Below are 27538 nucleotides of genomic sequence, written 5' to 3'. Positions count from 1 at the left end.
GGTCGCAAAGAGTCGGACACGACTGAGCAACTTCACTTTCACTTCACTTTCACTAGAGCTTTGAGACCCACTCCAGTACTCTTGCCTGGAAAATCCCATGGATGGAGGAGCCTGGTAGACTGCAGTCCGTGGGGTCGCTAAGAGTCTGACACGATTGAGCGACTTCACTTTTTTCACTTTCATGCATTGGAGAAGGAAATGGCAACCCACTCCAGTGTTCTTGCCTGGAGAGTCCCAGGGACAGGGGAGCCTGGTGGGCTGCCGTTTATGGGGTCGCACAGAGTCGGACAGGACTGAAGCGACTTAGCAGCAGCAGAGCTCTAAAATGAAATGTGTGCAGGCTGCCCAGGGCTTCCTAGGTGGCGCTAGTGGTAAAGGAATCCGCCTGCCAATGCAGGAGACAGGAGAGACACAGGTTTGATCCCTGGCTTGGGATCAACTACTTGGGAAGATTCCCTGGAGTAGTTCCAGTAGTCTTGCTTGGAAAATTCCATGGACAGAGGAGCCTGGTGGGCTACAGTCCATGGGACCCCAAAGATTTGGACATGACTGAGCACAAGACTTAACAGTATTTAGTACTTCATTCTAAAGACCTAAAAGAGCCAAGGTTAGCATTTCATTCTTGGTGTTGTTGTTTTTTTTTTTTTTAAATAATATATTAAACATGAACATTGGCCTAGAAATGAACTGTTTCTGGCTTATCATCTTATTGGCCAAATGCTTTGACTTCTTAGTTATCAGACATTTCTAGATGTACTAACTGAAGACTTAAAGTCCAAGGTGACAGAAGGGCAATGTATTGTTTTTGACTGAAAATCTGATTTGTACTCTTCTTTTCTTTTTTGGAGAGGACAACCAATTGTTAAAACATCATTTCCCCAAGGATGAAAAACTAATACTATTATATGTTGTGTTGTTTAGTCACTCAGTCGTATCTGACTCTTTGCCACCCCATGGACTGTAGCCCTCCTATCTTCTCTGGCCATGGGATTTCCCAGGCAAGAATACTGGACTGGGTTGCCATTTCCTTCTCCAGGGTAACAATCTGGTTGCTATACAAATAAAACCAAAACTTGGAGCTGCTGTAATGAGTCAGTTTCCAGACTCTTTTCAAGGTAAAATAACAGCCTTCCAAAGTGGGTCCTTGCTGGGTTTTGTAAAGCTGTGAGGTGAGGTGTTCCATTTATAAAACATAACTCCTCTAGGTATGTAACCATATTCATCACATTAAAAAGAGGAAAAGGTTAAAAAAAATTAAAAAAAACCTGAAAAGCCAGATCAGAACTACCTTCCAAAGCAAATTGCTGATGCCAGGATTTTGGCAGGGCTTCTTTACTTGGCTGCAATCATTCAAGGAAAGTATAGGTTCTTCCCCCATTCTCATCTCTTCGAAGAAGCCAGTTGAAGCAGAAGAATTAGCACCCATCTTCTCCTTATAGGACCCAAAGGACAGGATGGAGCTGTGTAATACAGTGATGGAAATAGGGTGGAACTCTTGTTTCTGTTTTTCAGAAGCTAATCTGAGGGTTGTCATGGTAACCAGGATATAAGACTATTGTCAGTTTCAGGGTACAATTTTGGGCTATATTCTTAAAAGAGGATATGAAGTGCTTACATTAAAAGAGTCAGAAAAAAAAGTCTTTTAGAAGTGTATCAAAACTGATTTCAGATTTTAGTTTGACTTTTAAGACAGTAGTTACCTTGGGAGAAAACAACATAAATACGTCAATTGGTAAATCTTGCTAAATCTTTGGTGGGGTGGGAGGAGGGTAGCAGAGGAGAAGAGAAGATTCACATGAGGGGAGTAGGACATAAAAGAAAGAATATGAAAGCCAAAAACTTCTGGAGGCACTTGGTAATTTAAATATGCATGTTCTCATAAGAATTGAAGATATAAAGAGGAATTGTGTTCTGCTTTTACCTTCTCTGTTGTCATCCTGGTGTCATGTGTGCGTGTGTGCTCAGTTGCTAAGTCGTATCTGACTCTTTGTGACCCCATGGACTGCAGCATGTCAGGCTTCTCTGTCCTTCACTATCTCCAGGAATTTGCTCAAATTCATGTTCATTGAGTCAGTGATGCTATAGAACCATCTCATCCTCTGCCGTCCCCATCTCCTCCTGCCCTCAATCTTTCCCAGCATCAGGTCTTTTCCAATGAGTTGGCTCTTTGCATCAGGTGGCTGAAGTATTGGAGCTTCAGCTTCAGCAGCAGTCCTTCCAATGAACATTCAGGGTGGATTTCCATTAGGATTAACTGGCTTGATCTCCTTGCAGCCCAAGGGATTCTCAAGAGTCTTCTCCAGCACCACAGTTTGAAAGCATTACTGTGATGCTGGTTTCCCTTGGAAATGAAGCGAGATCATTCAGTCATTTTTGAGATTGCACCTAATACTGCAGGTGCATTTTGGACTCTTTGGTTGTACTATGAGGGCTACTCCATTTCTTCTAAGGGATTCTTGACCACAGTAGAAGGTATAATGATCATCTGAATTAAATTCACCCGTTCCTTTCCATTTTAGCTCACTGATTCCTAAAATGTCGATGTTCACTCTTGCCATCTCCTATTTGACCACATCCAATTTACCTTGATTCATAGACCTAACATTCAAAGTTCCTATGCAATATTGTTCTTTACAGCATCAGACTTTACTCTCACCAGCAGACACATCCATGCTTGAGCATAGTTTTTGCTTTGGCCCAGCCACTTCATTATTTCTGGAGCTATTAGTAGTCGCCCTCTGCTCTTCCTCAGTAGTATATTGGACACCTTCCAACCTAGGGAGCTCATCTTCCAGTGTCATATCTTTTTGCCTTTTCATACTGTTCATGTTCATAGGATTCTCATGCTAAGAATACTGGAGTAATTTGCCATTCCCTCCTCTAGTGGACCGTGTTTTGTCAGAACTCTCCACTATGATTTGTCCCTCTTGGATGGCCCTGCAGGGCATGGCTCATAGCTTCATTGAGTTAGCAAGCTCCTTCACCACAACAAGGCTGTGGTCCATGAAGGGGCTTGCCACTTATGGAAGACTCCATTTCAGTGGATTTGATATTGCTATTTTCCTATATTCTTTTCATTCTGAAACATTGCTTTTATGTATTAATAACTTTATTCAGCTTTTCCCCTTTTCACAGAAAATCATAAATGAAAGAAGTTCATATTGCAGCAGTGTACTTTTATAACAATTATTCCTGGTGAAACTATTTAACTATATGGAATTCTGCGACCAATTTTTTTTTTTTTTAGTCTCAGGTCAGTTGTTCAGTCATGTCCAACTCTTTGCAACCCTGTGGATAGCAGCACGCCAGGCTTCCCTGTCCATCACCAACTCCTAGAGCCTACTCAAACTCATGTCCATTGTGTCAGTGATGCAGTCTCGTCCTCTGTCATCCCTTTCTCCTCCTGCCTTCAATCTTTCGCAGCATCAGGATCTTTTCAAATGAGCTGGTTCTTCACATCAAGTGGCCAAAGTATTGGAGTTTCAGCTTCAGCATCAGTCCTTCCAATGAATATTCAGGACTGATTTCCTTGAGGATTGACTGGCTGGATCTCTTTGCAGTTCAAGAGACTCTCAAAAGTCTTCTCCAACACCGCAGTTCTATAACATCAGTTTTTTGGCACTCAGCTTTCTTCATAGTCCAACTCTCATATCCATACATGACTACTGGAAAAACCATTGCTTAGACTAGACAGACCTTTGTTGGTAAAGTAATGTCTCTGCTTTTTAATATGCTATCTAGGTTGGTCATAACTTTTCTTCCAAGGAGCAAGTGTCCTTTAATTTCATGGCTGCAGTCACCATCTGCAGTGATTTTGGAGCCCCACAAAAATAAATGCTCTCACTGTTCCCATTGTTTCCCCATCTATTTGCCATGAAATAATGGGACATTTTTTTAGTATGGTAGTGCTAAAACCTGCCTCTTTGGTTTCTCAGATTCAACTACCATATCCTTGGAAGAACAGGGCTTTGTGTAAACAGACATTGCCTGTTAGCTCTACTGGAGCATTAGCTTTACTTTTAGAAAATTGAGGGGAAAACAGATTATGAATAGAATGACAAATTCACAACAACATTTAAGACAAAAGACAGAACTAGAAAAAAATTTCCTTTTTGAGGCTGGACAGCTTCACACAACCTGTATCTCCCAGACCTCCTCTGTGATTCTATTAGTACTTTTGGGAAAACTTTGAGAAACCACCATTCAGTCATTCCTGAGGACAAATCTAAGCAGTGCAATGTGCCAGTAGCCCCAAATTACTATTTAATTATTTACATCTGGTTTGGGGCCTTCTGGTTGGTCTTTTTATAGAAGTTCCAAGGCAGAGGGTGGCTTGGTGTGACTTTTAAGCCAGAGGTCAACAAGCTACTCCCCAAATGCTGAATCAGGTCCACCACCTATTTTTCTGCAGTCTACAGGCTCAGAATGATTTTTACATTTTTCCGTGGTTAAAAAAATTAAAAGAATATTTTATGACATGTGAACATTATATGAAATTCAAATTTCAGGCTTACAGTTTTATTTGGAACACAGCCATATTCCTTCATTTATGCATTGTCTGGGGCTGCTTTCTTGCCATAAAAGCAAAGTTGAGCAGGTGCCACAGAGACCATATGGCCTCAAAGCCTACAATATTCACTATGGATCCTTTCAGAAAATCTTAGCCAACCTCTAATCCAAGTCATGATCTTTACCACTGCCAAGTTGCAACCTGGCTGATTTAAACATAAAACATCAAGAAAATTATATTAATACACTCCACTAATGAAAGTTGTTCTGATAAGAGTTGCTTATCCTGCTATTGAAGCCTAAAAGTACAGAAACCAGGTTTCTCAATGGTAGTCAAGAAGAAAAGCTACACAAAGAGAAAACAAGAGTTATTGTGACACTTCTAAGTGATGTCTTCCAAAGGAAATGAAAAACTTTTCGATGCTATTTGCTGAGGTTTCCTTTTTCATTTCATATCAGAAACCAAAGTGCCCTAGTTTCAACCCCATGGAAACTGTAGAGACACTCCCACTTGATCAGCGGTTTTCTTTCTGAGGAATTAATGATCAGCATGCACAAGTTCAAACTCTGACCTTATTTGTCAAACTGTCTGAGACTAAATGTGCTGGGAAAATGACAAAAGGAAGGAAGCATTTTGATATATGTCTTCTGAGACTTCATCTTTGATTGCTGAAGAAAGCCATAAGAAAAGCTTTCTGGGCAGATAACCAGCTTGAATAAAGGTATTCTTTTGAATTAAAAATCTAGTTTTGATTCTATTTTAGCCAAGTCTCTTGTCTAACTAAAGTCTGGAGACTGTAGTGCTTTTTCATGGGTCCTATCCAATCTTTAAAAAAAATGAAGAACTGAATACATAATAGTATCATTTGCCTTATTGGAGTGCTTCTCAATTTTCCTGCCAATGCACATATTGGCTGATGTTCATGTGGGGTTGCTCAAGGTGATACATAATCCCAGGATCTAACACATGCAGACCCTCTTTTTACATTCAGGCTTGTAGAATACAAGAAAATATAAGGAAAGTTATCAATCCACTCATGTATATTTTAAATAAATCTCAGAACATTTACTGCAGTTTTAGGACTTGTGAACAAATTAGTTGAGACACATCTCACACAAATCAGTCACAACACCTCAGTGGAATTGAAACCATTTGGCATCACTTCAGGGTCTCCAAAGAGCTCCAGTATCATAGTCCTCTATGTCTCAACACAATACTTTGCCAACAAAGGTCCATCTAGTCAAAGCTATGGTTTTTCCAGTAGTCATGTATGGATGTGAGAGTTGGACCATAAAGAAGGCTGAGCACCAAAGAACTGATGCTTTTGAACTGTGGCGAAGACAAGAGTCCCTTGGACTGCAAGGAGATCAAGCCAGTTAATCCTAAAGGAAATCAATCCTGAATATTCACTGGAAAGACTGATGCTGAAGCTGAAGCTCCAATAGTTTGGCCACCTGATGCGAAGAACTAACTCATTAGAAAAGACTGTGATGCTTGGAAAGATTGAACTCAGGAGGAGAAGGGGATGACAGAGGACAAGATGGTTGGATGGCATCACTAACTCAATGGACAGAAGTTTGAGCAAGCTCTGGGAGTTGGTGAAGGACAGAGAAGCCTGCCATGCTGCAGTCCATGGGGTCGCAAAGAGTCAGACATGACTGAGCAACAACAGTAACAATGTCTCAACACAGAAAAGAATTCAGCAAGAGGCAAAGTGATAAGAAGTGATTTATTAGAATAGACACTTTTGAGCCTTACAAGCCAGCAGGTGAGGGGGTGCCATACCCCAAGAACTTACTGGGCTACAGTTTTACAATCAAAGGAAAAGTGAGGAGTGGGGAGAAGACCTTCTTTGACTTTCTTGAATAGACATCATGTTTCATTATTAGCTCCTCTTCCAGGTTGGGCAGGGGAGTTTTCTTGTCCCTACATGATCAAGCTAGGTCCACAAATTATTGTTTTTTTCTGTGTGCAGAAAGCATGTCCTAGAGACCATTAACTTACTGAGCTCACTGGGCAGGATGTGAGGCTCATGCCACCATTTGTTTGACTGTTTGGGGTCACATCCCATGCTTCTGTTGCATGGTTTTGTTGTTAAGCAAGCCTGCTTGTTTTTGTAGTTAAGGAGGCCTGTTTTCTTAAGTAATCATTGACTTACAGGGGTCTGCCATACTTTTTCTACTTATAATTGGGATTAACTATATTAACTATTTATAAGTGGGATTAACTGTCTAATTACCTACTTAATCTCTTCACTCTGTCCCTATCAGAATGAGAACTATGTTTAGGCAATATACCCAAAACATTGGATGCCTTGGACCTTTGGCCTCGGAGAGTAGTCTCAGGGCAGCAGTAGGGGCTTAGCATCAGTGTCATGAGATGAGGCTCCAGGAAGTCGAACTTGAACAGTCTAGTCAAGCCCACACTTGATTTCACCGCTGGCACGCTTTGCCTCTCAAACTCATTGCCCATCATTGCAGTGGCCTATTCAGTCCTATCGGACTTGGAACAAATTAGGGATCAACCTTTATCTGCGTGCCATCTCCCACAAGCCATCAAGGCTTCTCAAAATCCTCACAAACTGTTGGAAAAAAGGTTTGGTGACATCAGAATTATTTATTTCTGTGCCTGCTGTGCAGTATTTCAAGCATGTGTTTATTTTCATTAGATATAAAGGATGGTATTCAAGGTCATAGCATTTCAGAATCGTTTGCCCTGAAGTATTTAGGACAGCACGTACATCAGGAATGAGCAGCCCCCAAAATGACTGGGTGTGAAAAAACGATCATTTGGCACATAGTGCCTTCCTTTAATGAGTTTAAGAAATAGGAAAGTTCTGCTACAGTGGATTTAGGTTAAAAGGATTCTCACTTTTAAGGAGAAAACGAAATATCTTCAACCAATACACTGGCTTTAGATGTCCTCAGTTTTGGGCTTCATCAGATGTGAGCAGCAGGGTGGATCCGGCAGATCAGCAAGGGAGTGCCAGGCAGCAGGAATACGGCAGGATGCGTTAGGATAATTGTGAATCTGCGGGGAATTTTCACTCCTTAAAGAGTTGCAGGTCTAATTGCCAAAAACAGGGACACAACACTGGTCCTGAAATAAAAGAAACAAATCTTTTGAATATGAATGTAGTGGCTGCAGTGTGTTCTGCAGAAACAAGATGTCTGCTCTGAATATAAGACTTATTGTATTAAAGCTCAAGATCGAGTTAGTATCAGATCTCTAGATAATCTATTCATACAATATATGTACAAACTAATTTCTGGAAATGGCCTACACTACTTGGCAGCCACAAACTCAAACTAAGGCTGCCCACAGAGTCCTGTCCATCTGGTTAGACTTTTCTACTTATGCCCCCTTTCTAGAAACAAACAGTCCTTACTTTCTGATTTTGAACAATATCCTTTCTCTTTATTTTTTCTTTTAACTGTCTTAAATATTTTCTATCAAAGTCATTTTTCTCACTTTTTCATTTTGTGTTTGCTTTCCCCATCTTACTCAGTAATTATATTACTTCAATTTAAAAGATGAATATGCTGCTTTTAAATATCCTCTTTCAAAAGAAGAGAGAGATTTGATAGATTTTTCCTAGTGTAAAAATCAATTTAGCAACATGTTGGAAAAAAAAAAAAAAAAGCATGTACCATTGATTATACTGGATTTTTCAAGTCATAGTTTCTTTTCCTTTTTTTTTTTTCTTTGCAACTTTATTGAAGTACAAGCTACATACAATAAAGTCCAATAATTTTAAGTGTATGTTTAGAGGAGTTTCAGTGAATGTAGGAAGCCTTGTAACCACTACAGAAATCAACATACAGAACACTGTCATCACTCTCAAAGACTTCCTTCCTGGCCCTCTGAAGTAAATTTCTGAGATTTCTGGATTGGAATTGTAACTGCTTTGTAATTGCAAAACCTATAAACTAGAGTTATAATTGTGTAGTCTCCAAAAGTGGTAGGAGAGTTATATTTCTCTTAGTTAATGAATCTAAATTAATCTACAAAAAATTGGTGCATTATTAATGTCCAGCTCTGCTTTCTGTCACTTCAGTTCTCTAAGAGAACTAATACCTATTTCTTCTTTTTTTATTTTAACTCCCTCCAAGGAAACCTTGATAGCAAATCAGGTCTGGCCAGTTTTGTTAGTTCTTGCCTTAAGTATAAGTGCTATCTTTAAAATCATAGAGTCCTGCTAGCAAGTCTGAGGTACTGCTAATTAGGCCAAAACATGTCTTAGCCTGAGAATTTATCTGCATAATTTTAAGTTTTAATATGTAAGAAAGCTAGCCAAGAGAACACTGTGTGTAGATTTTTTCCCCCCTTTGGTTATACCTCTTGAAAGTATTTTAACACAATTCTTTGTAAAAAACTTTCCTCTACCTCCCTGAAATCTTTTTCTTAGACAACTGCTGTAAGTGTACAAACATTACCTAACATTCTCGTCTTTAGCTCATGGTCTTCCACAATTTTCCCTTCACTGCTGCTGCTGCTAAGTCACTTCAGTCATGTCTGACTCTGTGTGACCCCATAGACGTCAGCCCACCAGGCTCCTCTGTCCACAGGATTCTCTAGGCAAGAATCCCGGAGTGGGTTGCCATTTCCTTCTCCATTCCCCTCACTTTTTCTTCTTTATTACTTCCACAGATTACTACAACCCAGGTGGGATTCTTTGTGGCTTGTTTTATAGATAATCAGGAAGAGTAATTCTGCTTTGGAATGAAGGAAAATTATTCCAAATCCAAAAACAACTGCTCTGTTTTGAGAACCTGAGAGGGATGCCACCCGTCACAGCTCTGGGGACTGGCGCTGGCCCACTGAGGCCAGTTGTGGGGACAGTTACTGGAAGTGGGTTTTGTGGGGACTTGAGCAACAGGGGCCCCAGCTAACATTCCCCAGGCTGCTACAGCCCCCAGGGTTCCACTCAGCTAGAAAGCCAGCGAGGACCCTGATCCCTCTGATGTCAAGAGGAAGAAATACATTCTTCCCCTGATAAGTGGGTTATAAATCATGATGCAAGTCTACAGTCATATGGGTCTTCTATGTCACCAATACTTAGAAATTCAGCTGGGATATTCTGGGATGGTACCTTGAGTCCCTAGTGCCAGCCTGCTTTTGAAGAAACTTTCACCTTTGTGCTTTCATTTTGAGGCTGCACAGGACCACTAACATGTTCTGCCTTGAAGCTGAAAAGTCATCCCTTCCTAAAAGGCAGGTGAATGCAGTCTGTGCAGGGCACTCTGCTGGACTAGCGTCCTCAGGTGGTAACAGCCTGTTCAAGTGTGTATGTGACTGCTCTGTAGCTACATCTGTGACCACAACCCTAGGGTCATTTTTGGCAGGAAATAATCTGTCCTGGATGTCTCTTGAGATCACCTCTGTATTATGATAGCAGATAGAGGGAAGATATAGGATGGATAAGTCTGGCAATTATCACAAGCACCATAGAGAAAGGCCATAAGCTGTGGAAACCATGTCTGCTCTTTCTTTGGCCTGTTAGCTTAAATTTCCCTTCCTTAGAGAGGTCTTCCTTTGTCAACACATCTAAATTAGAGTCCCATGTCTTTTCTTCTTACAAGTGACAATGACTGGATTTGTGTGTTTGTCTTAAGAATGTTTTCAACTATCTTTGTGAGGTATTCACAGTCTCCAAAAACAAAGCCACTACTTGATATAGTGTTGGCATTTAATAAATACTACTTGAATGAATGAATGTTTTTCGCAGCCTCTGCCAGTGGCATGAAGGTGATCTAAAATAACAAGAGGACAGAGAGTGAACAGCAGCTGAATTGTATCAAAGGTATGAATCTGTTTGATATCTTGGACTTCAGGGCTTTCCTTGACTCTGCCACCTTTTTATAGACATGAGATGCTGAGCAATTGATGTTCCAGTTTTTGTTTGTAGCTGACATCTACTGAGAATACCAGGCATTTAAGTGTTTTATTTACATATATTATGTTATATGACCTGCACAACAAGTACCCAATAAGTATGTAGAAGGTATAATTATTATTTCATTTTACATATAAGGAAATTGAGACTTGAATGTTGGGAAGGAGGTGGTGGCCACATAACTAACATAATAAATGACATAATAAATTACCTGAGTCAAACTCAGGTCTTTGTTGTTTAGTCAGTAAGTTGTGTCTGACTCTTCTGCAACCCCATGGTCTATAGCCCACCAGCTTCCTCTGTCCATGGGATTTTCCAGGCAAGAATACTGGAGTGGGTTGCCATTTCCAATCAAACCCATGTCTCTTGCATTGGCGGGTGGATTCTTTACCACTGAGTCATCAGGGAAATCCGAACCCAGGTCTATCTGACCCCAATTATCACACTCAAACATTATTAATTATGCCTTTATCTTGAACACACTGAGATGGAGCAAGAGATGTAAAATGCAAGCTTCTATTACAAACTCACTTAGTCTGGGTCTAATTACCCAGTCAACATTTGGTCTTTCCGGACAGTGGAGGATTTCCGGTTCCACCTATGTCCTAATCTAGCAAAATCACTGCCTCCCTGGCCATTATCTTATTTTCTTCCTTGTTGGTATTTACTCTTCACACTATGGGAAGAGCTATCTACCACATGGCGTCCACACCCTGGGGCCAGATTAAGTTTTTGTCACCCTCAGCAAGGCACAAGGGGTATGGTTATACAGTTTAACAACAAACAATCTTCAGTGTCTGGTCAGATGTTTTTTCCTAAAATTTTAATGATCCCTTAAAATTACCACCTTCTTTGCCTTTCAGTTTTGAAACCACTGTTATGATGGCCCAGAGCCCTTGGCGGCCTGGACATGTCAGCCACTTCCATATTGGCATAGGCAACTCCTCCTAGAACCTATTATCAGAGAAGTTTACTAAATTTCCTCACTAAAAATTACCAAAAAGTGTTTTGTAACCAATTTCATACATATCTGTGCTTCATATTTACTTGCTAGGTAGAACATTATGATAATTATATATATACATAACTTTTCCATATATGCAAATGACACTGTAACTTTTAGAATTCATTATTTAAATATGTGTGAAGGCCTAGGTGACAGGGAAGAAATAAAAGTAAACCAGTCAACTCCAAGAGGTTAAAGTCTAATTGTGATTATTCATCACAAGACCCAGATACAAGGGAATATTTTGACTTTCTGTTTCAAATCCTAATAGCGCCTCCCTTCATAAGCCAGTCAGACATAGGGACCTCCTACCCACAGGACGTTTGATTTATTTCTCTGTGTCCTTGTGGTGGTTTGGTAGCTTAGCTTGCACACGAAAGAACACAGGCACAAAGCAGGGGACAGAGGAGCACTGCAGAGGAGTCCATTCCCTTCGCTGTCTCTGTCTTTCTGGATCTAGCAAATGAGGAAATTCAGGCCACTCAGTCTGACTTTTACAGATCTGAATGTGGGGTAACTTGGAAACATATAATCCAATGATTCACGTAATTTTTTATGATTATGTGGACTACAAAAATATGGCTAAAGATGAACTCAAGTTTAAGCTGCATTTTATTTAGTAAAGTTTTTGTGAAGTGAAGTCGCTCAGTCATGTCTGACTCTTTGCAACCCCATGGACTGTAGCCCACCAGGCTCCTCCTTCCATGGGATTCTCCAGGCAAGAATACTGGAATGGGTTGCCATTTCCATTGTACTTGATATTTTTTGTGGGTTTTTTTTGTTGTTGTTGTTGTTGTTGGTTGTTTGTTTTTGGCCTCATTGTATGATTTTGGGGATTAGTTCCCAGCCTGCAGAAGTGAAAACACAGAGTTCTAACCATTGGACTGCCAGGTAATTCCTGTGCTTCATATATTTAAATCCTCTTGGTTATTATCCATGCTAATCAGAAAGTATTTAAAATCACAAAAACACTTCTGTCTGCACCTTGAGGCCTATACCACCAAACATTAAAAGTGGCTCATCTTTTAGGAAAAATAGAAAAAAAAGTTTTTTTTCAGGAAAAAAATACTAAAATTTCTTATACTGCAATTTGAAGTCAACCATGCTTCTCTTCTGTAGGTTGTTTTTGGTCACTATACAGTCACTGTGTAGAGTCAAGATGAAGATGTCACCTGAGACAAATGTTTTCTATGTAACCCTAAGCAAGGCCAACCCATTTATTTCAGTTCAGCAAAAATTTATCATAAGCCTAGGACCAGGCTAGGTGCTATAGGCAGAAAAGTAGACGCTAAATGAGGACCTGGGACAATATAGCAATGACGATATTATAGAGGAGATCAATTATTTAGATGAGAGAGGAAGACTTCCCCATTGGTCCAGTGGTTAAGAATCCACCCACCAAGTTCAGGAGGATCTCACATGCCACAGAGCAACTAAGCCCGTGTACCACAACTACTCAGCCTGTGCTCTAGAGCCCGAGAACCATAACAACTGAGCCCTCGCCAGGACTACTGAAGTCTGTGGACATAGAGCCAATGCTCCGTGACAAGAGAAGCCACTACAATGAGAAGCCTGCACGCTGCACCGCAACTAGAGTAGGCCCTTCTCAGTGAAACTAGAGAAAGCTTTCACACAGCAACGAAGACCCAGTGTAGCTAAAAATTTAAATAAACAAATAATAAATAAATAAATAAATGAGAGAGTATATTGCAGTTGGTGGTGGGGCAGTGGGAGGAGAGTATGATGGAGTTGGTGATAGAAGACAGTTATGATACCATTTCAATTAAGAATTCCTCCACGGGACTTCCCTGGTGGTCTAAGTGGCTAAGACTCTGAGCTCCCAATGCAGGGGGCTCCGGTTTGATCCTTGGTTGGGGAACAAGATCCCACAAACTGCAACTAAGACGATGCAGCCAAAAAAATAAGTAAATAGAATTCCTCTAGACCATGACTGCCTTGAAGGCAGCACACAGGACTGTATCAAGACCACTGGTTTTTGTTTAGGGCGTTGCTTCTCTCCCACTCAGGCTTTCTCCTTTTAGGTCTTGCTTCCCTCACCAAACGTTTAAAGAAAGGGAAAATTCTTTCTCTTCAAATGCAAAATGTATTATTTGGCTAAGGGCCAGTAAGGTAGACAAACTATTCACAAAATACAGTTGAGGTAAGGACATAGTTCATGTTATGAGAAAGGATACAAATCTTTTGAGATTTCAAAGGATTACTCACAGGAATAAAAAAGGAAGGGGAGCAAGTAAAGCAGAAAAGCTAGCACATGTGTGTTGCCAGTTTAGTTTAGTCATGGTGTTAGAAAAACTCCATCCAAAAGACCTTGTTTTATTTATTTAATCAAGTAATCATTCTCTTTCTGAAACCTTTGGATGCAAGCACAGAAATGAAGGTATTCATGAAGTCAGACTTGTACTTGCCAGAAAATAGTAAGGAATGCCAATTTAATCTCAGCTACCTGAGTGAGTCCTAAGGGGAAGATGAGCTCATGAATGCATATACAGATCATTACAAAGCTGAATTAAAATATATTAAATATGGAAGTCGGATATGAACCCCTAAGGGTTATACAACGTAAAAAGGATAGTTGAAGAACAACCTGAAGATTTATAAGTGGGGAACCTAGATCCTCGCTGGCTGGGAAAACAGTTACTACTCACTCTTTAAGGAAACACATATAAAGCTTGGGATTTGAAAGCCCTAGCACTCCAACTGATCTAAATGAATGTAAATTTGCGGGGAGGACCTTCCCTTATCCTTCCTTTTGTGGTCTCCACAGCCTCTGGACCCGACAGGACCCTATAACTCTTATTAACTGAATTGGATGGAGCTAAAATAAAGACATAAACATCCTAAATCATCCACTGAAATCTTCTTAAAAGGGTAAGTTTCATTTATTTTCCAATTTTAAAAAAATTATATACTTACTTAGCAAAGTATATGCATAAGCTAAAATGTTGAATATTTATTTTAGTATTTTATTTTTGGGTGACATTGTCTTGAGCATGCCCACTCCACCACCCCACATGCACCAGAAGTGTCACATTCAGGGAGTGTGCTGTGCTAGAAAACTTTGACGTATTAATGAATTGCCATCACTAGGGGACTCAATGGGAACCAAAAGTTTACAGACTTGAAAATAAAATGAAGCGGCCGCCAATCAAAGTGAAGAAATATATAAATTCATACAAAAGAATAGGAAAAAATGTGAATTAAAGTTAAGACAATGCTGAGACTATGGAAAGCATTAAAAATTTAGGAATAGAAAGGAGATTTATGTGCCAAGACAGATTAAAGAACCATAATGTAGAAAAGGGTTTTTATATTTTTAAAAATTTTTAATGCAGGAGATAGTTGAAGATTCTCAAAAATAATACAAAAAGATTGGGACCCCCCCAAAAAATGAACTAATATTCATTAGTTCAACTATATAAATAATGAACTAACATAGACTTTTTAAAAAGTATATTTGATTTACAATGTTGGTTGATTTCTGCTGTACAGCAGAGTGACTCAGTTATATATATATATATATATATACACATTTTTTCATATTCTTTTCCATTATTGTTTATCACAGGCTACTGAATACAGTTTCCTGTGCTATACAGTAAGACCTGTTGTTTATTCCTTCTCTAACCCCAAAGTCCCACTCCATCCTCCCACACTTCCTCCCTCTTGGCAACCACAAGTTTGTTCTCTATCGATATCGTTTTTGACAGGTAATGACTATTCTAAAAGTTGTGGAGAACCACAAAAGTAAACACTGAGAGTAAACATTTTGGAATAATGAAGAAAACATTTACACTGCACAGATATACATTATTAAAATTTCAGAAATATCTGCTTACTGTTTTAACTAACATGAAAAAATCAGGAAGACAAAATATGGAAAGAAAGAAATACTGATTTGTTTCTTATACTCTTAGAAATGGGCCTAACCAGACATGTTTTTAGTTAATGGAGATTAAATGATTATTTAAGAGTGGATTATTTAAGAGTGGGTCACAAGCAAATTTATCCTAGAGAATTCTGAAGCAAAAACTCAGCAATCACAAATACGAAAGAAAACCTGGATGATTCTACCTGAAAGACAAATGAGCCTCCAATGTTAAAGGAATTCCTTTTATTCTATGATATAATTTCAAATTCTTGTTTACTCTACATTCAGCAAACCGAGAATTCTACCAGTAAAAAGTAAATAACAAAGCACATCACCTTGGAATTCTGCATGTCTTTAACTGAAAAGAATCATTAGCAATACTGTAACTAAAGACCCAGGTACAATTCTTTCAGTAACAAATTCTGACTTAATTTGAAAGTAAATAAACTAATTTCAGACTGTAAGTTTCGGAAGGGATAAGGCACTAAGAATTTCAATCTTGTTCAGTGCTTTTCTTCCACAGAGACAAATTAAAATGAAATGGGGGAGAAAAGTCCTGGAAAGAAAAAGCATTTAGTACATTTTTTAGTTCTTTGGTGTAAAGAACTGGTCATCAGAGTGGAATTTTACTAATCATTGGATTCTAGTCCGCTTATTTAGGTTCCATCTTGTATAAGCAGAACATCCCATGTTTGTATGTTCTTTTCTTTGAAATAATTCCACAGTTAGGGTCAGTTATTCTTTGAAAGGCTTTGTGCTTGCTTGTTATTCCTGGTATAACAGAAATGTTAGCCAATGTACCTTTAAAGTTTAAAAGACCAGCAAATGTAATTCAATATGTGAGCTTTAAAGTTCTTTTTGTTATCTTACTTGGCATTTACCCATACTTTTTACTAGCTTCACTTTTTACTTAAATGAGTAAATTTTATTTTTTATGCGGTAATTTGAATCCATAATAACAATTTTGTAGATGCTTACACATGTGTGTGTGTGTGCATGTGTAACAGAGGAAATCAACATCTCTCTCATGGACACCTATTTAGAAGTATTCACTAACATACTGAGGTATTATCTATGTCACAGTAAAGATGAGTCATCAGCCTTTGCCTTCAAGGAGATTACCATCTATTTTAGCTGATCTAATTTACAATTTATATTCTTTTCATAGGATGAAAGATTAATTAAGTTTTTTATGTATTGAGTAGGGCACCTCTCCTGAGAGGTCAGGAGATAAAAGGATTTTGAAGTCCGATGGACCTGGGCTTGAACCTCAGCTATGCACTCTTAGGACTTTTGTTTACTGAAAGCTGAGATTTCCACTTATAAAATGGGGATGCTAATTTTTAGCTTACAGAGGTGTCAAGAATGTTGTGTAATAATAATACATATAAAACATCTATCACCATAGATGTGCTTAGTCACCAAGTCATGTGCAACTCTTTGTGACCCCATGAACCACCAGGCTCCTCTGTTCATGGGATTCCTCAGGCAAGAATACTGGAGTGAGTTGCCATTTCCTCCTCCAGGGGATCTTCCCCATTCAGGAATCTAACCCACAACTCCTTCCTGCATTGGCAGGTGGATTCTTTACCACTGAGCTACCTGGGAATCCCATCACCATAGATCAGATCAGATCAGATCAGTCGCTCAGTTGTGTCCGACTCTTTGCGACCCCATGAATCGCAGCACGCCAGGCCTCCCTGTCCATCACCAACTCCCGGAGTTCACTCAGACTCACGTCCATTGAGTCACTGATACCATCCAGCCATCTCATCCTCTGTCTTCCCCTTCTCCTCTTGCCCCCAATCCCTCCCAGCATCAGAGTCTTTTCCAATGAGTCAAATCTTCGCATGAGGTGGCCAAAGTACTGGAGTTTCAGCTTTAGCATCATTCCTTCCAAAGAAATCCCAGGGCTGATCTCCTTCAAAGCCCTACATTTTTAGCCTCTCCCATCTCCATATATGTTATTTAAATACTCAATTTGATAATTGTCCATAATTTCCTCCATTAATTTTGGTCCAGGATTTTTAAATAATTTCATAAATGCAGCTAGGTTGTAACTGGCTGTACTTTGGGTAGTGAATGAGGCAGCAATCCAGTTGTTTCAAATTCAAAGAACATATTGGAATGCAAGAGCCTGAAGCTCAAGAGCCCCACCACAACCCTCACACATCATCACCCCAGTCACAGCCTCCACTGTTAGAAATGGTCTGCCAGGGTCAGGAATGCCCCCAGGGAGAAGAACAGGAGAAAAAGATTCTTTGTGTTTCTAAAAATCCTGGGGAAATGTGGCTAAGGAGATACGGATTTGTTTTCCCAGTGTTCTCTTTAAAAAAGGGGGGCACATAAATTATATCAATAGAGTTTGACTAGAAATAAATATTGGGGCTTCTCACCCTTCTGGCCCCAACATACCAGATCCATTGTGTAGCTTTTCACAGAGAACACAAAGAGAAGTCTTTTCATTCCTGGACAGCTCTCCCTCCTTTCCCATTTTATTGAATTCTATTGAACCATAAGGGAAGTAAGCCTAAGGCCAAACTTTAATTGTGTATCTGAAACCCAGATAGTCAACTTCCTTTTTGTCCTCCCGGTCACTCTTTGTCATGGTCTCCCTCAAAAGAGAATCGGGATACTTGCTATAATGATTGAGAAGACAGAAAGGTGTCCCTAATCAAGAAATCTTGAAACTTAACCAAAGTCCTCAAACCCTACTAGTCTAGGGGGAAGACTTTGTCATTCTTTAATTCTCCTCTTTCTACATCCGCCTGCAATATGGGAGACCTGGGTTCGATCCATGGGTTGGGAAGATCCCTGAAGGAGAGCATGGCAACCCACTCCAGTATTCTTGCCTGGAGAATCCCCATGCACAGAGGAGCCTGGTGGGCTATAGTCCATGGGGTCGCAAAGAGTCAGACATGACTGAGAGACTAAGCACAGCACACAGCAGGAAAGAACTAGGAAGTCCTGGGGTAGTGTGGGGTAGCTGTAGAAAGAGGCAGTGAGAATCACTGTGGTTGTTAAGTTCAGACACTTTTGGGCTTCCCTGGCGGCTCAGATGGTAAAGAATCTGCCTACAATGCAGGAGATCTAGGTTCAGTCCCTGGGTGGGGAAGATCCCCTGGAGAAGGAAATGGAAACCCAAGAATACTCAGTATTCTTGCCTGGAAAATCCTATGGACAGAGGAGCTTGATGGGCTAAATAGTCCATGGGGTGGCAAAGAGTCGTATATGACGGAGCCACTGACACACACACGATGATTTAGGGAATGTTAAAAAAGAAAATTCCATGGATGTAGGAGCCTCGTAGGCTATAGTGCATGGGGTCACAAAGAGTCGGACATGACTGAGTGACTTCAGTTTCAGTTTCAAAAAGGATAACCCTGGGTGAAAGGAAATTTTTATGTATTTTTCAAAATGAGACTATCTCTCACTTTTGTTGAAACTGTTGGTATTTTGGTGGAGAATTTCTAGCTTGTTTTTCCTCTCTGCATTGTGAGTTTTCTTTAAATTTCATTTAAGAAAATTTAAATGCAAATAACATACATAAAGTGTATAAGTCTTAGTGAATAACTCAGTGAATTTTTATACATTGCTGTATCTGTATAATTCAAGCAGAACAGTACCTTAGGATGTTTTTATCACTCATGGAAGGCTCCCTGAGTCACTTCCCAGTCAATAACCCCTCCATGATAAACATTCTTTGAACTACTTCTAAATTTTGCCTGATTTTGAATTTCCTAGGAATTAAACCACAACTGTACTTTCTTGGTATATGGTTTATTTTGAGCAAAATTAAGTCAATGAGGTTCATACATATTGTTTTATATATCAATAATTTGTTCTTTTGCTTTATAGTATTCCATTGTGTGAATATACAATTTATCCTTCCCTGTTGATGAATATTTGTGTTGTTTCCATTATTTGGCTGTTTTTAGTAAAGTTGCCTTGAGCATCTCCACTGTGGATTCTTAATTTTCTCCAGGCCTCTTCTCTGTAGGATATGTTGAGTAGAATTGTGGAGAGGATTTACAGGCACCAGTTACTCTTGTTCCAGGTTTATTCTTTGGGTTACCTTGGTACCAGAATTCAAATTAAAAGGAAAAAATAATAGGGAGGGAGGAAGAAAGAAAGAAAAGAAGGAAGGAAGGAAATGTGTAGGCATGTCAGTATAAAACTTAAACTCATAATTCCCACTTTATAGAGGTATTTGATCATCTTAATTTGCAGTGGCTAAATAAGTAATGCTTACATGATTACAGACATCTTTACCTCACTCTTGGAAATAATCCATGCCCTCTGGAAATGATTTAAAGAGCTTTGACATATCCCTTTAAGATGTGATAAAGTCATAGTGTCAAGTACAATTTCCAGAGCCAGGTTAACTAGGAAGGTTAGTTGACTTTGAGTATTTTTCCTAAAAGTTTTTTGTATTTTTTTTAACTTCAAGAAGAGTCCAAACATTTAAACAAACAAACTCCCAGGGAGACTATGAAAAACAGTGAAATGTAGTTAGTCACTCTTTTATGAAGCTTTATTGCTGACTTTTTATCTTTTGATTCCTTATTCTACTTCCCCCCATATTTTTCCACTTTTGTTGTTGCTTAATCTTGCTTCCTCAAATGTGAAAAGTCATTAAATGTTCAACTTAGTTCCCTTGAGCCCTAGAATCTACTACATTAATAAGTTATCTAAACAATTACCTAAACACTATCCCTTTTTAAATTTTATATATAGATCATCTTAGAAACTGGTCAGTTACAATAATCAGTGCATGGTAATTAGCAAATTAATTTTCAACAGTTTTTTCTTATTACAGAGAACTTCCTATCATTAGGATAGTTCTTAATTGTGTCTTCATTTTGGGAATGTTGGCTTATTTTTAATCGTATTCTTGTTCAGTTATGAGGAAATATACATATTGTATGTAACATCATCGCTCAGTGTTTGAAATCAGATTATAGTCATTTTCAATGAAGTTCATGCCAAATGAAGCTTGAGAGTTTTCATGAGAAATCGAGTTATATTAAGCCACAGAACCTCTTAAGAGAGCCACTTGGTACTGTACAATAAATTGCAAATGATATGAAAACAGTAACAAATAGCTGTGCAAACATGAGGAGCCAAATTCTGGACACCAACTCTTTAATTAAAAAGAGTTAATCTAAAAAAAAAAAGACAAAAGCAAAACAACAACAAGAAAAACTTGTTAATTTCAGGGTTTAGCAATCATGGGTAAAAGTTTAAAATGTGCTTAGAATTTGCCTATGACATTGGCCACCAGCATGTAGGGCTGGATAAGTGAAACTTTGAGTGTTTTGCCTCACCTTTGGAAACAGTTTTATTTAAAGAAAGAATGGAAAGTATACAGGCCAAAGTTAAGAGAAAAGTATTTGGGTGAAAGGCAATGGACATAGAACTGCATTAGATAAATATGGAAAAAGCTTGGCAAATCTTGTGTTGCTTCGAAGGACATTTTTGAGTCTCCTGTGTCTTCTTTAAAAACCACATTAGCAGAACTCTTTCCATCTGGGAAAGAGTTCTCTGTCCTAACTGACACAGCAAGGCCAGCTCTCAGGCTTCCCTTTGTATTAAGCTGTCAGGAAATAGTCCTTTGTTAGTTCTGTAGTTCTGGATCCAAAAAGGCTGAAGTGATAAAAATATAAATTGTGATTCTATTAAAAAAAACACTTTGGCAAGAGAGCTGGTTTTAAATTCCTATGATAGTTTTCAGCTTGTTCAAGGTTCCCATTCAACATTTACAATTGACTCAGTGTTAAGGAGAAAAAACCTGTTGATACAGCTCCTTTAAGAGCTTTGGTTTCAAAACCACCATGCAGATAGCACGCATTCCTGTGGCGGGAGGCTGAAGGCAAAACGGAAGCCTTCCCGGTTCATTCAAAGAAGGAGAAAGAAACTGAACTTACCTCCCAACAGGTGAAGTTAAGCATGCCCTGTAAGTGGATTGATTTATTCTTCACAGTGAAGTTCTGTTCACAGGGAGTTTGAGGAGTATGCTTTCTCACCCAATACCCTTCTATTCTGCTACTGCACTCGACAGCCCCCAGCTCACTGGGGATATTTATTCCTTCTTCAGAGATGCCTTTCTTCTGCCTTAATGATAGTACTTTTTTCTCTTTCTATTTAGCTCAGAAGGAGAATTTTTTTTCCCCTTTTCCTTCTGTTTTTGGTGGCTTGTCTGATACATTGCATTCTTTTCTCTCTCTCTCTTTTTTTTTTTTTTGCTTTTTAGTTACTATGCTCAGTGCACATCTTAAAAACAAATGCATTATCAAAATAATACAAAATAAATGCATGCTCGAAAATAATAATGGGTTTGATCCCTGAGTTGGAAAGATCCCCTGGAGAAGGGAATGGCTGCCCCCTCCAGTATTCTTGCCTGGAGAATTCCATGGACAGAGGAGCCTGATGGGCTACTGTCCATGGGGCTGCAAAGAGACAGACACGACTGAGCGGCTAACACTTAAAATAATAAAGGGATAATATAACTGTTCTCAGTGATTATATTCTTTGAGCATTTAAAGTTTTGAAAGTGCTGAGAAATTTCTTAAAAAAAAAAAAAACTGGAAAACTTCTAACAGAAACAAATTTTGTGAAGCTTTTAATTTTTGTCCTTATGAATTGTTTATAAAAATACCTACTGTTTCAGAAATATGAATGTTTTAGCATAGTGGAGGTTCAATAGATTAAGGCTTTGACTGATTTTGCATTTGCAATTACTCTGTACATTTATCTATGGAGTGACTTTTATATATTTAAGCAGAGGTAGATAAAAATGTTAGACAATGCAACAACTTAAAAAAAAATAAAAGAATAACATAACAGTTGCTGATAATCCAGTGGTTAAGATTGAGTGCTCCCAACGCAGGCGCCCGCAGATTCAATCTCTGGTCAAGGAACTAAGAAAGGAAGGAATAGTGCTCAGTCTTGTCTGACTCTGCAACCCCATGGACTGTAGCCTGCCTGGCTCCTCTACTCATGGAATTTTCCAGGCAAGAATACTGGAGCAGGCTGCCATTTCCTACTCTAGAGGGTCTTCCCAACACAGGGATTGAATCATTGTCTCTCTTGTGTCTCCTGCACTGGCAGGCAGATTCTTTACCACTGGGTCACCTGGAAACAGGGAACTAAAATCCCACATAAGAAAAAAAGAAAAAAAGAGTTGCTGATATTATTCTTTGAAAGTCATGTCCTAGTATTGCTATTTAAAATTTTTAAACTGTTATGAAACTCCACAGCAAAATTGAAACCAGAGGTGTGTGGTAACCAGTTCTGAATTACTCCCCCTCCCTGAGTTTGCTCTCCAGTCTCAGTGGTTCTTGATATTCAAAGACAGGCTCCTGAGCTGCTCGCAGTGTCCAGCTGGAGCCACGGGCTGATCTGACTCATCCACACTTTTATCTTCTGAGATCATTCATTTTAGGAACAGTGACATCAGTTTTCCAGGAGGCTGGCTGACTAGGATTACCACCAAAGGAATGAAATCAAAGGACTTGGAATAGTACTTGATTCATAGTAGGAGCTTGATAAGCATTTGTTGGATAAAAGTTTTCAACTTTCTTTTATACCAGTTATATTCCTAACCAGATCATGAGGGAATGAGTTTTCTTTTTTGTTTGTATTGCAGTTATAAGCCTCGCTTAAAAAATACGGTGACTTGACATTGTTCAAATTAAGTAAAAAGGTTTTACTCTAGCATTCCAAGCCCTCCAAACCTTCCTCGCTTTATTTTCATCTTATCCTTAAAATTTTGCTTCAGGGAGATGGGGAAGGAAAGTTGCTGAGCTGGTGGTGCTCCAAAATCCTGCCCACCTAAATCAGAGCAGAGTTTCATATTGAATTTTGTCACACACACAGTGTTGTTGACTGGGATGGTTTAACTGCTCAAAATAAAATTTAAGTAACTATCAAAAATCGACATTAAAAAACTTCTGCCTTAGAACAATATAAGCCTTAGACAAACCCTGATAATTCACTATCCCCTCTCTAGCAACTTGCCAGGATCCAGTCATCTTTTGACGGCTTCCACCTGATCTCAGTTACTTGCATTTTTGCCAGCAGTAGCAGTATAAGTGGCAAAATTAGAACGTTGACAACTAGAACATGCATGCCCTCTGGGAAATGCTGATACTACTTAATGAATGGTCATTCCCTTGGAAAAAGACAAAGTTGTTTAGAGCAGAGCTTCTTGAACTTGCCAGAGTGTACCAGAAGCACTGGAGGTATCTTCACAATTCGGATTCTGATTCTGTAAATCCAGGGTGGGGCTGGAGTTCTGCATTTTTAATGAGTCACTGGTAATGAGACCTGTCCTGGTCCACATTACTGTTACCCGGGCAGTTTCTTAAAACTGCAGATGCCTGGGTTCCTCCTCCATTTTTATCCTCCTATCCCCTTCCTTACCCCTGGTGAACTGACCTGCATTATGGTCTTAGCATAAGGATTTTTTTACTTTTTAATCTCCCAAGTGATGCTACTATCCAGCCAAGCTAATATACCTCTAGATCTTGTTTTTAACCAGTTCCACTTGGCAATCCATTCACTGGCATGCCTCAGCTGCCTGACCCCTGTACATATTTGATTTTGTGCATTAAATAGCCCACCCTTTCTTGAAGAAATCACATGGGTTTTTCAAAACCCCTTTGCAAATATTACTGCATTTATCAGATATATAACATGTTAAAAAAATTCTTCTTGCAGTCTCCTTGCTCTAAGTCTCATATAACTAAATTTGTAACTCCTAAGGCAATGACCTCTTTCTGCCTTATAATTATATGGGTGTTTATCTACCTCCCTAGTTGATAAGCTACCTAAAGGCAGACATTGTCTCACCACTTTTATCTTTCCCTGCAAGCAGGACTTCTCTACCCCCATCCCCACACAGTGCCCTGAGCACACATGTCTTCACTCAACAAACATTCATGAGCTGATGTGCCAAGCAGCCCGGGCTTTGGTGAGACAAGCAGAAGACGATGCATTCCTCCCTGCTTCTAGAGCTTCACAGTCAAATGAGGAAGACAGATATTCACAAGTAATTTGCAAAAACTAACATTAAGAGTTTGACTGAGACTTGAGGGAACCTGAACTTTTCCAGATTAGAAAGAATGTCTTTTGGAGGAAGTGATTAAGGCCTGACACATGTCCAGGTAGAGGTTGGGAACAAGAGTAAATAACATTTCAGAGAGAGAAAACTAGCATTTATATGATTTTTTAAAATAAATTACACTTTTTTCAACTGAAAAATCTTACTACCCCTAACCTCTGCCCACTAAAGTCCCCAGAGAGGTGCCAACTATTATTAGTGTCCAGTGAATCTTTTCAGAGTCTTCTCCTTAAGTATGTTCAAACAAATGTACACTAAGCACTGTGTTTTCACCTCTGAACCATGCTCTTTCCCCCTTCACAGTTTTTTTTCTGTATTTCTTCTCATTTCAGTACAGAGAGTGCTTCTTTAGTTTTTATAAGAAAACATTGTCTTTAAACTGAACAGTATTATATTGTGTGCATGTGTTAAGTATATCCCCAATAGATGTGTTGCTTGTAATATCTTATTATTGCAAACAATGCCACAATGAATAACCTTGTAATCTAGATATTTTTCACACAGGAAAGTTTATCTATAAGATAATTGATCCAAAGAGAAACTGTCGATTCATGAGCGTATGCATGTGTGATTTTGTTCTGTTAGATTGCATCCCATAAGTAATGTATCATTGTACATTCTTACCAAAAATATATAAGACCTCTTTTCCCTACCAGCTCTCATTAGTATGTTATCAAACTTTTCAATGTTTTTCAGATCTAACAGGTAAAAGTGATATCTTAATAGTTTTAATTTGAATTTCTCTCATGAGTGAAGTTCAACAGCTTATGTTTAAGAGCCATTTATATATATATATTTTCTGTGAACTTGTTTTCTTATTGCTTATCATTTTTATATTCAGTTGTTTAGTAATTTTCTTACTGATTTTTAAAGGCTCTTTATATTTTCACTTTTTGAATGTGAATACTAGTATCTATTAGTCTTTTGCATTTGTTTATAGTGTTGTGCATTTTTGTTAGTGTTTGCTTGTTTGTTTTTACCTTGTTGGATTTGATTTGGGAGAAATAGAGGAAGAAGAGAAGTGGCAAAAGAGGGGACTGAAAAGGCAGGAGATACATATTAAACGGTGGAGACAATGTGATTTTTTAAGGACAAAAATGACTTGATAAATGTTCTGAGAAAGGAGGGAACGACAGATTGGAAGCGAGAAGTCAAAAACTATCATAGTCTAATCCAGAAGTGTTGAATACCTGAACTTGGGTAGTAGAGTGAAATAGAAAGGAAGGGCCATTTTAAGAGATAAACTCAGCAGAACTTGGAAACCAATTAATTGTACATAATGAAAGAGAAGGTAGAAAAAAAATCTATTGATCTCTCAACCTTGGGCAACCTTGTAGTGGTGCTGAGACCTAGTCAGAGAACTTAAGAGAAGGAACAAATTTAGGGAGGAAAAGACAACAAAAAGAATGCTGCTGCTGCTGCTGCTGCTAAGTCGCTTTAGTTGTGTCCGACTCTGTGCAACCCCATAGACGGCAGCCCACGAGGCTCCCCCGTCCCTGGGACTCTCCAGGCAAGAACACTGGAGTGGGTTGCCGTTTCCTTCTCCAATGCATGAAAGTGAAAAATGAAAATGAAGTCGCTCAGTTGTGTCCAACTCTTAGCGACCCTATGGACTGCAGCCTACCAGGCTCCTCTGTCCACAGGATTCTCCAGGCAAGAGTACTGGAGTGGGGTGCCATTGCCTTCTCCAATAAAAAGAATGAGTTTGATTTTAAGCTTTTAGATATCAAAATGAGTTTGGTTTTAAGCTTTTAGATATCAGTACTATATTTGAAGCGTTTCCCTGGTGGCTCAGTGGTAAAGAATCTGCCTGCCAATGCAGGAGATGCAGGTTCCATCCCTTGGTTGGGAAGATCCCCTGGAGGAGGAAATAAAACCCACTACAGTATACTTGCCTGGGAAATCCCATGGACAGAAGTAACCTGATGGGCTGCAGTCCATGGGGTCGCAAGAGTCAGACACAACTTAGTGACTAAGCAACACTATATTTGAACTCTTTGCATTTACCTGCCACTGGGCAAAGATTCTGATGTATTTAGGAATAAATATATAATTTAATGTTGATTCATACAAGGTAATTACTTGAGGAAAGAAATTACATATAGAGATGCTAGAGAAAAGGTCTATGAATTCCCAGTATAAAAGATGACTGCCTCTGAAATTGTGGGAAAAGATAAATAGAGCATGTAATAATAAAAACAACAAAAGCTGATACAAGTCTACATAAACTATAACAGGAAGCATGAGGCAATCTTAACAATAATAATTTAGCCTTTGTTCCACATGCCAGTCCCAGCACATTATATCTGAACTTGGGCTCCAGGACTTTAGGCACTTAAATCCTGGTGAACATTCAAAGAGCAAGAAAGATAATTAAAAGGTTAGAAATAATAGCTGAGGCATGAAATAAATGTACTTGAGTTGGCCTGGAGAAGAGGAGAAAAAATGGTGACTCTATTCACAATAGATGAAGCCACTGGAGAAATAAGTATTTGCCCAGAGTTCAGAAAAGGAGTAAATTGTAAATTGATATACATGAGATAATGGGGCAAAACTTTCTGAGATGAAGGTTAAGTATTAGATGACAGTCACATTTAGTAGTACAAGTTATCTGGAGGTTGTGAAATCTTCTGTCTGTGAGTCTTTAAAGCATAGAGAGCTACATGGGAAATCTTCTATTTAGCAAATAACTCTGTACTTAAGAATCCAGTTCCTGATCCTGTCAGCAAAAATCCAGCACAAATCTTGTGCAAGTTGCTGCCGTAAGATCCCTATTCTAGAAGGCCATCTCCACCATCAGGGCCCCTTCAAGAGCCATTTATTTATTCTGTGATATTTTTAAATGATACACATGAGACATTATTTTGCATGCTAAGAATGGGCAGAGAGTGAATAAAAGAGAAGAAAGAATGTATCCAAAGCTGATAAAGTAGGACCCTGTTATCAAGTACTGAGCAACTAGCTGCTCACCTCTAAAACCCACTTTCTTGAAAAGCTATCTCTTGTCATAGTTCCCACTTCCTAGATCCTTCCTCTGATTCCTCCCAAATTCCTGCCTGAGTCTGGTATCTCAGCGGTCAGTGCAGGGCACTTGGGGATCCACTGCTCCAAAA

The 27538-nt window shown here is 39.0% G+C and overlaps 1 protein-coding gene across 7 annotated transcripts in view; it reads left to right on the top strand.

Annotated features, from left to right (window-relative positions):
• SLC39A10 (solute carrier family 39 member 10) overlaps positions 1–27538 on the top strand; it is a 160251-nt gene that overhangs the window by 24876 nt on the left and 107837 nt on the right. For 3 of the 7 annotated variants that reach the window (XM_070388897.1, XM_070388903.1, XM_070388882.1), the window contains exons 2-3: positions 10239–10313; positions 14198–14301. The gene's annotated coding sequence lies outside the window, so the exon portion shown is untranslated. Of the gene's footprint in view, positions 1–10238; positions 10314–14197; positions 14302–21161; positions 21258–27538 lie in introns of those variants that run through there. The other 4 variants (XM_070388896.1, XM_070388884.1, XM_070388904.1 and 1 more) reach the window with 3 other exon arrangements.

The sequence above is a fragment of the Bos mutus genome, chromosome 2 (assembly GCF_027580195.1).
Source record: "Bos mutus isolate GX-2022 chromosome 2, NWIPB_WYAK_1.1, whole genome shotgun sequence".
NCBI classification, from domain to species: Eukaryota; Metazoa; Chordata; class Mammalia; order Artiodactyla; family Bovidae; genus Bos; species Bos mutus.
The sequence above is the reverse complement of the archived record's forward strand: the minus strand, read 5'-3'. Positions and strand labels throughout refer to the sequence as shown.